This window comes from Mirounga angustirostris, unplaced genomic scaffold (assembly GCF_029215605.1).
Source record: "Mirounga angustirostris isolate CCGP_5_RB_7025 unplaced genomic scaffold, mMirAng1.0.hap1 SCAF_8, whole genome shotgun sequence".
NCBI lineage: Eukaryota > Metazoa > Chordata > Mammalia > Carnivora > Phocidae > Mirounga > Mirounga angustirostris.
This window is the reverse complement of record NW_026991716.1, coordinates 123,457,894-123,473,150: the sequence shown is the minus strand read 5'-3', so window position 1 is coordinate 123,473,150 and position 15,257 is coordinate 123,457,894. Positions and strand designations below refer to the sequence as shown.

Here is a 15,257-nt window from a genome sequence, read left to right as displayed (position 1 = left end):
CTATCTTCCATTTGCCGTTAACAGTGATTCTTCTGGGTAAATCCAGGGACCTTGCATCTCTAAATTTATTTGCCCCAAGACTGGTGTTAACACTCATTCCTGGTCTTGCTGTTTAATCTGTTCTGTGGTAGCCCCTGTTCTCTTGCATCTCTCACTCCAGGTCCTCATGCTCATTCTTTAAAAATAATCCAGACAAATTTCCACCTCCTCTATGAAGCTTTCCCAGTATTCCTTTTAAAGTGTTTTATTTGTCGCTCTGAATTATAATTATTTGTTACCTGTGTTATAAATGCAAGACTTTTTAAGGCTCTAGATCTACCAGGGGAGCTAACCTTTTATCTTGCACTTAAAATTGTTCTCTCGTTCCTTCAAGAGAGTCCATCGATTATAATCTTCTCATTTTATTCTCTACAGCTCTTGTTTCATTCTCCCCTAATATGTTAATCAGGACATATAGGTATATCTTTTGAAAAAACAATGCTTGAAGTACAGTGATATATTGGGTTCACATCGGCCACTTAGAGCTGGAAGTTAGAAAGTGGGGAATTGTAGATGAGCCACATATGTTAATTGAATAGATAAATATATTAAAATTATACAGTTCTGTTTTATTCCCTTTTATTCTGTTCTTCACACTGCAGCCAGAGGGGATTTTCATCTGGTCATGTTGCTCCCCTACTTAAGGCTTTAAAGTCTTGCCATTGCTCTTAGGATATGTAAATTCTTAAAAGTTCTTGCTATGATCTGGGTCCAGTTTACCTTTGTAGCCTATTTCTCCAGTCCACTCCACTTATCTCCTCGTGTTGAACTTCTTGTTAGGTTTTGAAGAGTCTTTGTTCTCTCTGGGCCTTTCTAAATGCTATTGCCTCTGTAGGACATAATATCCCTGTCCTTCACTCTCCAGTAAATTTCAACTCATTCTTGGATCTCAGCTTAGACACAGTTTCTTCTGGGAAGCTCTCTGGGACTATCCTGGACTAGGATAGGTGCCCTTCCAAGATTCCCTTGTAGCCTCCAGGCTTCTCCGGCGTTGGTCTATGCTGTTATTGCTGCATTATCAGGGTGAGTCCCTCACTAGATTGACTATGGGCTCGTACCCCAGTTGTATCTCTCTATATTTCACAATGTGTGTGAATATATAAATTTATAAAATATGTACATATATGTATAAAATAAGATGGCAGATATGATGAGTGACAGGCTGGATGTGTCAAAAATGACATGGACAAAATGTTTCAAAAAGCCACCTAACTTACATCCTGTCTTATATTTCATATCCTTAATAAATCTCTACTTCTCATCTGCATAAAATATCTTCCTAACTCCTTTCTGATTTCCTCCTTCAGAATGATTTTTCATACTACTCTCCTCTGATAGAGTTCCTCACTTTGACAGAATCAGTGTGTTATTCTTTGGGCACAAGATATCTATTTTGCACATCCTCGGCAAATCTTGCTTTCAAATTTGTCTTACAATTTACAGTAAACTAGACTATGGAACTAATGTTTTTACATTATAGACTCCACATTCTATTTTTGTTGTTGATATTACTTTTAGTATTACTAATGTCACTCCTGCAAACTCTCTGTAGCCTGAAGCCCATTAGGAAGTCTTGGAAATCATTTATTTCCTCATAATTGGTTATCACAGGTCATTCCGTGTTGATGTTCTCAGTGAGTCTGTGAAGGAACTCATTCAGTCACCAGCAGGAATAAACTAAGATAAAAGTAACAGAGTATTCCAGAATAGAAATAATGGTTTATTTATTGGCAATTTTATTTTTATGGTTTTCATCCATCTTCTGGCCCATGAGCATAGAAAGTTAAGGAAGTCAGGTGTCTTAATTTCTTCTCTTTCAAATGTTAGATGACACATTTAATAAGCCATGCAACAAGTAGTCAGCGTTCAGTAGAAGCATGCAAGTCTAGCAGGCCCGCTGGAGTCTAGCCCACATAATAAAGATGTGCTGTGGCCAAAACAGCTCCATATTCTTTCCCCTATTCCCTGCCCAGCTTCCTCATTCATCCTTCCCCTACCAGCAACTGTCTCCATCCCTGCCCCTCCTCCATGTACTTGGCCTCTCTGGCTTCTTGCCTTTCACTTCATCTACAGACTCATGACATATCTCTTGCTTTCTGGTTTAACAAACTAGATAGGACAGCAAGGTTATTCCATTTCTCTAGCTGTACTTAAGAGTTATTCTGGCTCCTGTGGTCTCCTCGGTTCTGGCTCCAGAGGGACCAATGTTGGTTGTTATCCTGTTATTCACAATCCTTGTGGAAATGGGAATGGTGAGATGCCTGAATTTTAGTCAATATCACTATTCTTCACTTGAAAACATGCAGTTCTTGAACCCACCCAAGTTCTCAGGAGAGGTGTTCTCCTCTGGGGTTATTGATGCAATTGAAGAACTCTGTGCTCTTCCAGACACTGCCATCTCCTCTTTTTGTAATAACTATCTTGTAGTGCTGCCTTTATGATTCCAAAATAAAAGTCAATCTACATACATCTAAAGAATACCATCTATGTACACATAGATTAAAAAACTCAATATAATATTCAAACTAATATAAAAGATGTTATAGAAAAATAATTTATAATAGACTAGTGTGGGGGCGCCTGGCTGGCTCAGTCGTTAAGCGTCTGCCTTCGGCTCAGGTCATGATTCCAGGTCCTGGGATCAAGCCCCGCATCTGGCTCCCTGCTCTGCGGGAAGCCTGCTTCTCCCTCTCCCACTCCCCCTGCTTGTATTCCCTCTCTCGCTGTGTCTCTCTCTGTCAAATAAATAAATAAAATCTTAAAAAAAAAATAGACTAGTGTGGATTTCATTGTGTAAATGCTTAGTTAGGAATGAGCACTCTATAAGATATAGTAGTCAGATGTAGTCAGATGGTTATACCAATAGACTAAACCAACTTGTGGCTACTGCAAAAGCAGATGGTTAGAGGTGTGTTTTATTTGGAGACTCAAACAGCATAGAAGAGAAACTACTGTCAAAATGTGATTTTGAAAAAAAACAAAAACAAAAAACAGTGGTAAAATCCAAGCAAAACAAAATACAACCTTCCTCCTGGGAAATGCAGTGTTGCTATATAAAATGGAATTAACTTCTAAACTCAGATAATATAAATAGGTTTTTGACTTACACAAATACCTTCTGGGACATTGACAAGTTATGTGAGATGCAAGATGATTTTTATTGTCTGGACTGTCTCCTGTCTTACAGGACATCTGGCATTCCTGGATCCTGCCCACAGATCAGGTCAAAGGCAGTAGCTTCTTCATTATGACGGCCCCCATTTATCAAAGGCCACCAAGAAAATAGCAGAGGGCCCATTGGGAACCACTGCTCTAAATTTTCCACCTGCCAGAGAATGAGAAAGGGGGAAAGAAGGAGTGGCAGTGATGGTGGGGGTGTGATTTGACATTTATTACATACTTACTATGCTGCAATGTCTGGGAAGGAATTTTACATGTCTTTTAGCTTCATCTTCAAAATCGACCATTGAGGTAGGAAGACTAGAGAGGTTAAATAACTTACTCCAGGTCACACAGCTAGGAAATAATGAGCTGGGTGGAGCTTGATCCCAGAGTTGGTAGCATTCTTGGCTCTCTGGCTGGACAGAAAACTAAGAAATGGCCAATATCACACCCACAGCAGGAGAGACCCCTTCATGGAAATTTCAAGGGGGTTCCCAGCTGAGCCGTGCTAGATGAGTGAAAGCCCAGGCCAGGCAGAGAATGTCAATCAAGCTATTCACAAGCTCCAGCTGAATAAGGTCCTGTCTACCGCTATGCAGCAGAGTCTAAATCTTGGCCCAAGACCCAGCTCTGGAACAATGCCCCTCTCTGTGGGTTTTTTTTTTTCCTTCTTTTTTTTAAAAAAAAGTCATTGTTTTCCACTCTTATGAAGGGAATAATAGATGCTTATTGTAAAATGCTCCGACAATGTAGAAATGTATAAAATGGGAAGTGAAAATTCTGTGATGCCATTCATCAGAGATAATTATTGCTAACCAATTGGTAGATATCCTTTGGGATTTTTCTCTGAGCACATAAAAATAAATTTTTTTTTTAAGACTTTATTTATTTGCGAGAGAGACAATGAGAGACAGAGAGCATGAGATGGAGGAGGGTCAGAGGGAGAAGCAGACTCCCTGCTGAGCAGGGAGCCTGATGTGGGACTTGATCCCAGGACTCCAGGATCATGACCTGAGCCGAAGGCAGTCGCTTAACCAACTGAGCCACCCAGGCGCCCCAAGTACGTAAAAATATGGACATAACTTGGAGATACCGAAGGTTCGGTTCCAGACCTCTGCCATCAAGTGAATAGCGCAATAAAGTGAGTAAAATGAATTTTTTGGTTTCCCAGCGCACATAAAAGTTATGTTTACACTATATTGTAGTCTACTAAGTGTGCAATAGCATTGTGTCTAAAAAGGAAATATACACACTTTAATTCAAAAATATTTTATTCCTAAAACATGCTAATCATCATCTGAACTTTCAGTGAGTCATAATCACCGATCACAGATTACCATAATGAACATAAAGATAATAAAAAAGTTTGAAATACCGTATAAATTCCCAAGATGTGACAGACACTTGAAGTGAGTAAATGCTGCTAGAAAAATGGTGCTGATAGACTTGCTTGATGCAGGGTTGTCACAAAACAATTTGTAAAAAAAAAAAATGTGGGGACCCTAAGTGGTTCGGTCAATTAAATGCTTGACTCTTGATTTCAGCTCAGGTCATGATCTCGGGGTCCTGAGATCCAGCCCCACTCAGGCTCTGCACTGGGTGTGGAGCCTGCTTGAGATTCTCTCCCTCTCCCTCTGTCCCTCCCCACCCACTCTCTCTCTCTCTCTTAAAAAGAAAAAAAATTAAAGTAAATAACTAAACAAAGCATCTGTGAAGTGCAACAAAGCAAATTGCAATAAAAGGAGGCATGCCTGTAGTAATGTTAAATAAGATCACACTCTACATACTGTTTTTCACTTACTATTTTAAATAAACAATATATTGTAACATTCTGTGTCAACATACAGAAAAGGATCCCTCTCCTCTGTTTCTCATGGTTGTGTAATACATAATTGTTTGCCTACTCTTACACTAGACTCATAAGGAGACTTTGCCTAGAGGACATAGACCACAAAAAGTGATTATTTTTTTCATTTTTGCCACCACAAACAATCCTATAATGGGCATCATTGAGCATATATCTTTGTGCAAGGGTACAAATACTCCTACAGGATACATTCTTAGAAATTGAACTGTCAAATTGCCCTCCAAAAAGCTCTACCAATTTTCAATTATACCAATGGTACATGAAACTCTCAATTCTCTACACCCCAGCAAACTCTCGTTGTTAACATTCCTTTCTTTTTTTTTTTTCTATGGGTTTTGGAAAAACAATGCATGTTCCTTATTTTAAAATATAGCTCAGCATAAGAAAAAGTAAAAATCTCTTGAAATCATACCCTTCGAGAATTTACACTGAAGTATTTTGCTGCACATCTCTAGGGTATGGCTTGGTGCCCCCACAAGAGAGATGTCCACTGGGAACCTATGACTTATTTGGAGAAAAGTATCAGCATCAGTACTTGGATAAGTCAAGTTTCTCCAGAGCAACAGAACTAATAGGATATATTAGATATTGATAAGAGGAGATTTATAATAGGAATTGGTTCAGGCAGTTATGGAGGCCGAGAAGCCCCATAGTCTGTCATCTACAAGCTGGAGAACCAGGGAAGCTGGTGGTATAATTCACTCTGAATCTGAAGGCCTCAGAACAGGAAAACCAATGGTGTATCTCCCAATCTGAGGCTAAACACTTGAGAACTGGGTCCGCTGGTGTAAGTCCCAGAGTTTGAAGGCCTGAGAACCAGGAGCTCTGATATTGGAAGGCAGGAGAGATGTGACCAAAGATTTTGAGCATATAATCACTTTTATTGCTTCAGAATATTCCATTGTATGTATGTACATGATTTAGCTCATAACTTACTTAATCAGTCTCCTAAAAAGCATGCAGTTTCCCAAAATCTTTTTGCCATTATAAGCAGTTTTGCAGTACATCTATTTACTTGACTCAATAAGGAAAGTTCTTTGGTGTGAAGTCCTGGGATTAAGATGGCTAGTGACAAAGCATGCTCATTTTACATGTTGACCCACACCGTCAAACAGGCCTCCGGCATAGTTACGCTTATTTTCTCGTGCTGTCTGTTTCTCCCCACGCTGCTTAACAATGGTCAAGTCAGTTCAAACCTGGGTATGTAAGAAATGTCATTTATTTTATTTATTTAAAAGAAACTCAAATTAGACTCAGAGGACTATCCTGTTCACATGGAAGAGGGGATTAAATTACACCCTAATTGGGGATCTCCCTCAAATTCGGACCCCAGGCCAAGCCACAAGGTCTTGAGTAGTCCCTGGAGGGTTCTTAAACTACTATAGCGTGGCAGAGAGCTCTAGGCTTCTGTCCACAGGGCTACTGCAGAGACACTGGTTTTCCGAGGCCTCGTGGTCCCTTGGTGTCTGATGATTCTGCTGTTTCCGTACCACACTCAGCGATCTTTAAAGAGCTGTGACCCCAGAGCTGGGGATTGGTTCATCGGGGCGCTGCCCCAAGCAGCCCTCACCACATCTGAATCACTGTCTTCCTTCTTTTCCATGTAAATCACTCTCGCTGTGTCTCCATCTGTCTCTCTCTCTTTCTGCCTTCTCCCCACTTCTCTATAAAGCCAGACGTAATCTCGTCAAATAAGTTCAGATGTATGCAAATGTCAGGAAAAGCCAGGCAGATTTTGCCTGCCATATCCATAAAATATCCATAAAATAAGAGAACAGAAAGGCTGGCAAAGGATAGGGCCTACTTAGAGGGAGAACATACACATGTTCATTGACTGTCAAGATCTCTTTCAGTTTTGAACTTTTTACTGAGGGTCTCAATAGGCATTTTTCATATCAAAAAATAGTCTCCTATATTTTGTTTTAGCGCTCCAAGTCTCCCATATTTTATTCTTCATATTCTTTATTTGCATATTTTTAAAAGATTTTATTTATTTATTTGAGAGAGAGATAGAGATAGCGAGAGAGAGCATGAGCAGGGAGGAGAATGAGAAGCAGGCTCCCCGCAGAGCAAGGAGCCCGACTACACGGGGATCCATCCCAGGGTCCTGGGATCATGACCTGAGCCAAAGGCAGACGCTTAACCGACTGAGCTATCCAGGCACCCTTTTATTTGCATATTTAAATCATCTGGGTTGTGTGTATGCCATGTGAGGAAAGAATATAATTTTATTTTCCTATTTTGGCTATCAAAATTTCCCAAAACTATTTATTGATTAATCAGTTATTCATTGATTTAAATTCTACCTTTCCCCCATTACATTCTGTAATTAATATTGCCATGTATAATTATTTCTATGTATTTCCTTTACTTCTAGCCATATTACTGATCTCTAATGTTAAGCTATCAGTTATTTCTTTTGGTTTTCTATACATCAGAATGATGGCATCAACAAAGAGACTTTTAGCCTTCATAAAAACTCCAGTGAAATAGTAGTTTTCTTTATATGGGTTTTATGTGTTTCTTGCTAAATTTAGTTCTTGTTACTACTGTTGGGAATAGAGGATATATGTGAATGTGGGTCTGCTTGTCTTCTTGCCTAAGTAAGACATTTTGAACAATATTAAATTATAAAGACACGTGTTTCCAGTGTTTCTTCTGAGCTCCTTACCCACTTTTAAAAAAATCTTTGGCTCCTAATGAACGCACATTTAAAATATCTAAGGGACTTGTCATATTTTCTCCAATTTGTACTCCCACAGAGTATTTGAGAGTGTCTATATCCTATACCCATGTTGGAAAGTGGTCATGCTGTGTCGTAATACATCTGGGCATAAACAGGCCTTTGAAAAGGCAAATCAAATCACCCTAGCAACAGTCTGGCATATTTTTCTCCTGATCCTGCTTTTCCAGTGCACCAAGTATGGGCTCAAATTCTTTGCCATGCTGCTGGCACTTCACTCAGCTCATGGCCTCTGAACTCACCTCAGTCTTGGCTCTAACCTAGCCACCCTCCCCCTTGTTTGATTTGCTAACTCATCCCTACTTGTCAGAGATGGAGCTGGCTTAGTCAGTCAGATACTTGCCAAGTGGAGCACAATATATCAAAGGTTGGGTTCCCCAGGGAGCGGAGCTCAAACTAAGTCCAAGTCCATAGGTTGAAATGCAGAGGATGCCCTGTACAAACAACAGGAAGCCCACATGTAAACATTGCAAGCAAGCTTTAAAACCCAGCCAGCTCGATTTTGAGATTATGAGCCCCTCTCCGACTGGGACCCAGTAACAAATCTTTAGGCATCATTCCTAATTTAAAAGCTTAAAGAGTGTTGATTGAAGACATTGCCAGAACCATTCATATATTAGAATTTTATGTGGTTGTGAGTGATACATCTGCTTTCTCTGAAAGAGCAGCTTAAATATGGTGAAAATTCATTTGTTCCCTGGGTAAAAGTGCAGAGGTGAGTAAGCTAGGGCTGGTCTAGCGGCTTTGCTGTACAAAGTTCTCAGGGACCCAGGCTCCTGCAGCTTTCTACTTGACCATGCCAAGAGTAGGTTTTGTTTTTTGTTTTTTGTTTTTTTTTCAAGAACCAAGATAGAACTTCAGTCATCACATCCATGTTCCAAAGAGTAAGTTGGGAGAAGGGAAGTATAAAGGGCAAAGAGCTGGTGAAAACTGCCTCTGGTGGTTCTTAGATGTTGGCATAGGACACAGTCACTTAGATTCCATCGGTGAGAGCTCAGTCACATAGCCACACCAAGTTGTAGAGAAGGCTGAAAATGTAACCTTTGTTCTAGCTGGCCATGTGCCTAGGTAGAAGTTCTATTACTGCAGAAGAGGAGAATGGATATTGATGGGGTCATTAGCAGTTGTTGCCACAAGGCTCTCCTAAATTACATAATGAATTAAGCGTCACAGTTTAACACAGGACAAACATATGAACGAGCAAATGAACTACATTCCTATATTATGGCTCTACATGGGTGAAGCATGCAAGAGGAGGCTGGGGTACCAAGGAAGAGTGGATCAATTCTGCTGGGAAAAGGGGAGGGTGGGGAGGTTTCACAGAAGAGAAAACATTTCAACCATGTCTTGAAAGTTAAGTAGATTTTTGCCAGGTGCTCTATAAAGAAGGATATTTCAGGTCGTGGGAGCAGCTTAGGCATAGAGGAATAGAATATAAAGGTATGTTAAAAATATGGAAGCATTTCCATTTAGACAGTAGGTACAAGGGAAGTAGGTAGCTCAGCAAAGAGATGAGTCTGGAGAAGTATGCAGGAACCAGAAAATGAATATCCATGTGTACCCTACTTAGGAGTCTAGATTTTGATCTCTAAGCAATAGGGAAAAGATCTGAGTTATAGAATTATAAATCATATCTGATCATTATTTTAAAGAATAATTTGAAAGGGGTGTGACAGATGAAAGCCATAAGAAGGAGGAAGCATTAAGGAAGTCTCTTATATTCTTAACATTGCTTATCTAGGTGGATGGAGTATCAGTAGTGTCTGGCATTTTCACTGTTAGCATCTTTGTGGTAAACATTTTTGCCACAAGCATTTTCACTGCAAACATTGTTACCACAAACATTTTTACCACATAACTAATTGGCCGTAAGGCAATTTTGCCATAGGGGGATAAAATAATGGGGAGACAGTTTGGTTTCATTTCACCGTTACAAAACAACCATCTTCAGCAGAATTACTGTATTGAAGCTAGTTGTCAGTTTGGTTTCATTTCTCCATTGACAAAGTTCCCATTTTTACATTACACAAATCTTAGCCAGCCTTCATAATGGTCTATACAGTGACGAGTAGACACAGTGGTCTTAAAATGGTAGTTAACTACTACATATATCGACTTAAAAAATACAGTGATAAAACTCTCTGTAAGTGTGAATAAGAGCTTATAAAGCTATATTGCGTACTATATGGGAAATGATAACATACCATTTAAGATGATCACAAACCTCAGTTACAAATGCATGACAGTGTTAGCATTTCTTCCACATTTCCAATGGAACTTCGGGATGTCTATCGACGGACATGTGACAATACGCCAAGAACAAACAACAACGTAGGCTCTCACAAAGCTCAGTAACAAATATGCATCCTAGTATTTGGAAAACTGATACATGTTTAGATGCAGGAATAAACTAATAATTATTTATTAATTATTATTAAACATGAAGTTTTCATGTTTCATTATGTTCTTTATTAAAAAGGACATGAAGTCCCTCTTATATTTTGTGTGTGTGTGTGTGTGTCTGTGTGTGTGTGATTTTTATCTTTTATGGCAGATTTGCCTTATGGCCAATTCATTTTTGGCGAAAATGCTTGCAGCAAAGGTGTCGATGGCAGAACCACCTGGAACCTTATAGGTCAGCGCTCTCCAGAGAAACAGAAGCAGGGAAACTGTGGGTGCTGGCAAGTCAGAATGGTGTTGGGCAGGCCAGCGGGCTGGAAACCCTCTGGCAGGAGTTGCTGTTGCTACTGTAAGGCTGAAGTTCTTCAGAGAAGTCGTAGTTTCGCTCTCAAGGCTTTGCAACTGGTTAAATGAGGCCCACTCAGATTATCAAAGATCATCTCCTCTACTTAAAGTCATCTGATTGCAGATATTAAGCCACATGTACAAAATATCTTCTCAGCAGGAGTGTTTATTTGAATAATCAGGGAATAGAGCCTAGGCAGGTTGATACATAAAACTCACTATAACAGATGACAACGCTATTAACTATACAGGAACTAGAGGAGAAGCAAATTTGGTGGCTTATAAGAAAAGTAATGTGCTTGGTTTGGGACGTTGAGAATGAGGAATCTATAAGTACATTTTGGAGGAACAGAGATATTATTTGGTGTTTACAAATGTGTTCTGGAGTCAAATTTTAGAGTCAGGGAGTTCAAACCGTAAGAAAGGATGAAATCACACAGGGTAAATATACGAGAAATAGTTGCAAATGCTCACGTATGTGAACGAGTTAAAGGGGTGGGTCAGGGATTTAAGGCAACGAGGAGAAGTGAGGACCATGGCAACTGGAGACCAAGCGTCCAATCTCTATGGAGCAACTTCCATTTACTTCCGACAAATCATTGCCCTGCATAAATGTTGGTCTAGGGTTGTCAGATCTTTCCGTTTTTCAAAACTTGGAAAATCCAAATGAATAAGTGAAGATTTCAGGTTTTATATATTGTTTCTTAAATTTGCCTGCAACACTATTGAGCCCAAATTGTATAAACCTGTGTACTTTATCCAGTTTGTGGGTTTCCACCTTGAGAACTTTGAAGAAGAGTGAGAGTAGACGACAATGGATGGGAACCCCAAAACTGAAGGGTCAATAAGAGAATGTGCCAACTGCATACTATCAGGACTAAAATGAAGCCTTAGAACATGACCGTTAGAAGTTAATTGGTGAATTAGCCTGTGAATTGTTTTAGCAGTATTGTGGAGGCAAGAGGTGGATTATCCACATTGAAGAAAGTTGAGGCTATTCTATTAAGGTCTACCTCATAATTTTTTTCACATAAGCAGTTTGGTAAATCCCTCCTTCCTTTAGCTCTTGAGAACGTAATGTACAAGTCTTGCTACCTTCATGGTTCTGTGCTCAGACTGAGGAAACGTGTGGTTCTGTGTTCCTAGAACACTTTGATCTTCCTGGTTCCTGGTTAAACCCCAGGAAAGGGGTGCAAAAAAATAAAATAAAGCATAAATCAATTTATTTCTACCAATAAATTATGTGTAAGTGTATACAATGCAATTAACAAAAATGATACATTGCAACAATTTGTGAACACTGCCCTGAAAAGAATCCTTGTAAATACACATATTCAGCAAACATAAATAACATTTACACAGAGTACTCATTTTCCCCAAGATTCTGAGACCTCTAGAGAGTAAGTTAACCAAAGACCAAACTTGAAGCTTGTAGCATCTACGCATGCCACTTGATAATTCAGGATTTAACCAAGCCCCAATCACACCTGTATTTTCCTATATTCAAATACCAGAAAGATGAAATAGTGCCCAATGCAATTGGAATTGTGTCTGCCTACGGATGAGGAAAAAAAATCCTACATTGTGTGTGTGTGTGCGCGCACATGAATGAAAAATTTTTATTTCCTCATGGGTTTATGCCAATCAGCAGGACTCTTCAAGCTGCTTTCATGCTCCACGAACAAAGCTCCATTCTTGGTGTCAGACTCATGATGGCAGCTGGAAGTGACTGCTAATCCCTAAGCAGTAACTCTTCTTGGGAAATAAATGCAGAGCCTCTAGAGATTGGCCCTCACCAAAAGGGAAGGGAGCTTTCATGTGAGTTGAAAAGTTAAAAGAATGAAGAGAAGTCTGTTGCCCATATATCCGCACCCTGTAACCTCAGTCCCCTGTAAATTCCTTGGGGATTCCACTAATTGTAGATGAATATGGGTTAACATGCTTAAGATGCAAAATCCCAGGAAAGAAAAAGCAGTTATTCACACTTGAGGCTTGATTAGTTGGCTTTTCTGTTTACATCTCTCTGAGATCATCAGGTTTGAGTCGATGTGAGCTTGATGAAAAAGGAAGCTGAAGAAAAAAGGTAGTAACCATTTTGGAAGCGGAGAGGCTTCAGGGAGGCGTGCTCAGCTGAGCTGCCAGCATGAAGACATCAGATTCCTGGGAGCAGGGTGGGTGCGGCTCTGGGGAATGGTAAGGAAAGGGTTAGGAAAAAGAGGATAATGAGAACCAAGAAACTGAGGCCAAATGGTGGACAACAAAGACAAATTCTATTTCCATCCTAATGCCTCTTGATTCTCCTTGTGGTTAGCTGATGGTGCTTTTCCTGGTGGCGATTTATCAGGCAACTGCCAGGGCTGGAGTGGGGGTTGCTGAGGGTGGGGGGAGTGGAGGTCGATCCCACCCAGAGATGCTGGGCTGAAGTGAAAATGAGAAAGAATCTAATTAAAATGTCTCAAATTAATTAAGAAACCATGGTAGTTGAGAGATAAATCATCAGACTACTGCCATAGAAATTACTGTTAACGTCCTCACCTGTGGGAGATGAATTTTTCTCAAACCTGGTTTCTCCATTTGGCTAAGCATATTGAAACTTTGTGTGTGTGTGTGCATATCTGTATGTTTCATTATAATAGCTGATACAATTTAACTGTAGTTTTACTTGTTAGTAACTCGACTTTAATTTATCACAGGTTATTTCTATGTGTGTTACCCTACTTTAATTTATCACAGGTTATTTCTACGTGTGTGACCGTATTTGGGTCAGTTCTTGGATTTTGAATATATTTTGAATACATTTTGCCATAATTTGTATGTCAGAGGAGGAGTTAAAAAACTCAATTATCTTCAATGTTTTATATTCACAGAGATTTACAGCACTTTTTTTTTCCTGAACAGTAAGTTTAAGAGAACATTTAGGCTTTTAATCTTCACATACCCCTGCAAAGGCATTACTATTTCTATTTTACAGCTAAAGAAACTGAGGCTCAGAGAGGTTCAATGATTAGGCTGCCAAAATGTAAGTACAGGGCTCATCTCTGAGCCAAAAATCTGGTCAGCAGTATGGGGATGTCCTTCTGGATTATTCTCAACACTGCACGAAGGGGAGAACACCTTCCTTCTCTAGCCTGTCTGGGCTGTTTATTCACATGAGTGGTGCAGAGGCCATCAGGAACAGGCAGGCAATTAGGAGATAATCTTATTAAGGTGGACACCATCTAGAATGTCATAGAGTTTGATTAAGACTGGAATGATTGCTATTTAAACGAGTAAAGTACAACATGGGATTCTTAACAACTTGGCTGTCCACAGGTTTTCGTATTATCTGTGACTGAGTCTAAGCAAATTTTGTTTTCAGTTTGTTATGAGAGAGGAAAGCCTTATCACTGCCTTATAGCTCTTCGTTTTGTTCTGACGACCAAGTAAAATCAAATGAAGGCAAGAGTGTGACCAAGTATGATAGATAAAAATAGGAGAACTATGTGTCAGACATGAAAACCTAACAAGACCTATGAGGTTCCTACATTGTTATTTCTCTTAAGCTTCCTGGGGAAATGCTAAATTTTTGCAGAAAGTCAGGAGGCTTAGAAACCACACAGAGAAACATTCCTTGGAAAGAGGAACTCTTCAATGGTCTAAGATTACAGATCCTTGAACTGGAATGGTATGCAGCTAAGTTTTCCATTCTCAGTTCCAGGAAAAAAAATGGGATTTTTTTCCCATTAAGAATACTGTTAGTTATTTTGAAGTATACAGTACATATATGCTTTTTTTCTAAAACCACTAGATTTCAAAAGAGGCACACATGTGAGTATTGCAAACCTTTTCTGCTGATTTTAGATCAGACCTAGAGCTCAACTGTAGAAAAAATTTCATTTTAAGTACAGAACAGAACAGAGGCATCCCTCGCATGGCTCCTAACATGCTCAAATTTACTATTTGTTTCTTGAGAATGACTTGGCATTCATATTTATAATAATATAATCTACACAACAACTGCCAATAAATATTGGAAAGCCTGAGCTTTCTAGATACCGTGCAGTAATTATTCTATCCTGACAAGACTTTTCTTCAGTCTTGATAGAAAAGAAAAAGTGCCTTAAAACGTAAAAAGAATCTTAATTAAATAAAGTATAATTAAAGCACTGCCCTTGAAGTCAGGTTTTCTTTCTGTTTTGCACTACTAAGTGCAGGCCAAGCTACAGTGAGTTGTTTAGGGTCTCTAAACCTCAGTTTATTTTCCTATAAAGTAGGGAAAATGTTAACATCCTGCCCAAGAGCATAGGACTCTTCTGGCTGCAAAGACGAGATACTGGACTCAAAATGGCAAACGGAAAGAAAAAGAATGCATTGACTCTTGTACGTGAGAAGTCCGGGAGTAGGCTTTGCATCAGTGTTGCTGGGTCCTGGTTCAAACAATGTTGTTAGGATGCAGTAACTGCTGGGGACTGAATGTTTGTGTGCCCCCAAATTCATATGTTGAAACCCAATCTCCAATGTGATGGTATTTGGAGGTGGGGCTTTTGGGAGGTGATTGGGTCATGAAGGTAGAAACCTCATAAATGGAATTAGTGCTTTTATAAAAAAAGGCCCCAGAAAGCTCCCTCATCCCTCTGCCCTGTGAGGGCACAGAGAAAAAATGGCATCTGTGAACTGGGATATGGTTCCCTACCAGACACCCAATCTGCCAGCACCTTAATC

The 15,257-nt window shown here is 39.6% G+C and overlaps 1 long non-coding RNA gene across 4 annotated transcripts in view; it reads right to left on the bottom strand.

The window, feature by feature from the left end:
- Positions 1-15,257, bottom strand: part of LOC123836680 (uncharacterized) — a 65,441-nt gene that overhangs the window by 26,091 nt on the left and 24,093 nt on the right. Inside the window, exon 3 of one of the 4 annotated variants that reach the window (XR_010413800.1) lies at positions 4,913-12,739. The exons of the other annotated variants lie outside the window; for them this stretch is intronic. This is a non-coding gene — a long non-coding RNA (uncharacterized LOC123836680). Of the gene's footprint in view, positions 1-4,912; positions 12,740-15,257 lie in introns of those variants that run through there. 4 annotated transcript variants of the gene reach the window in all.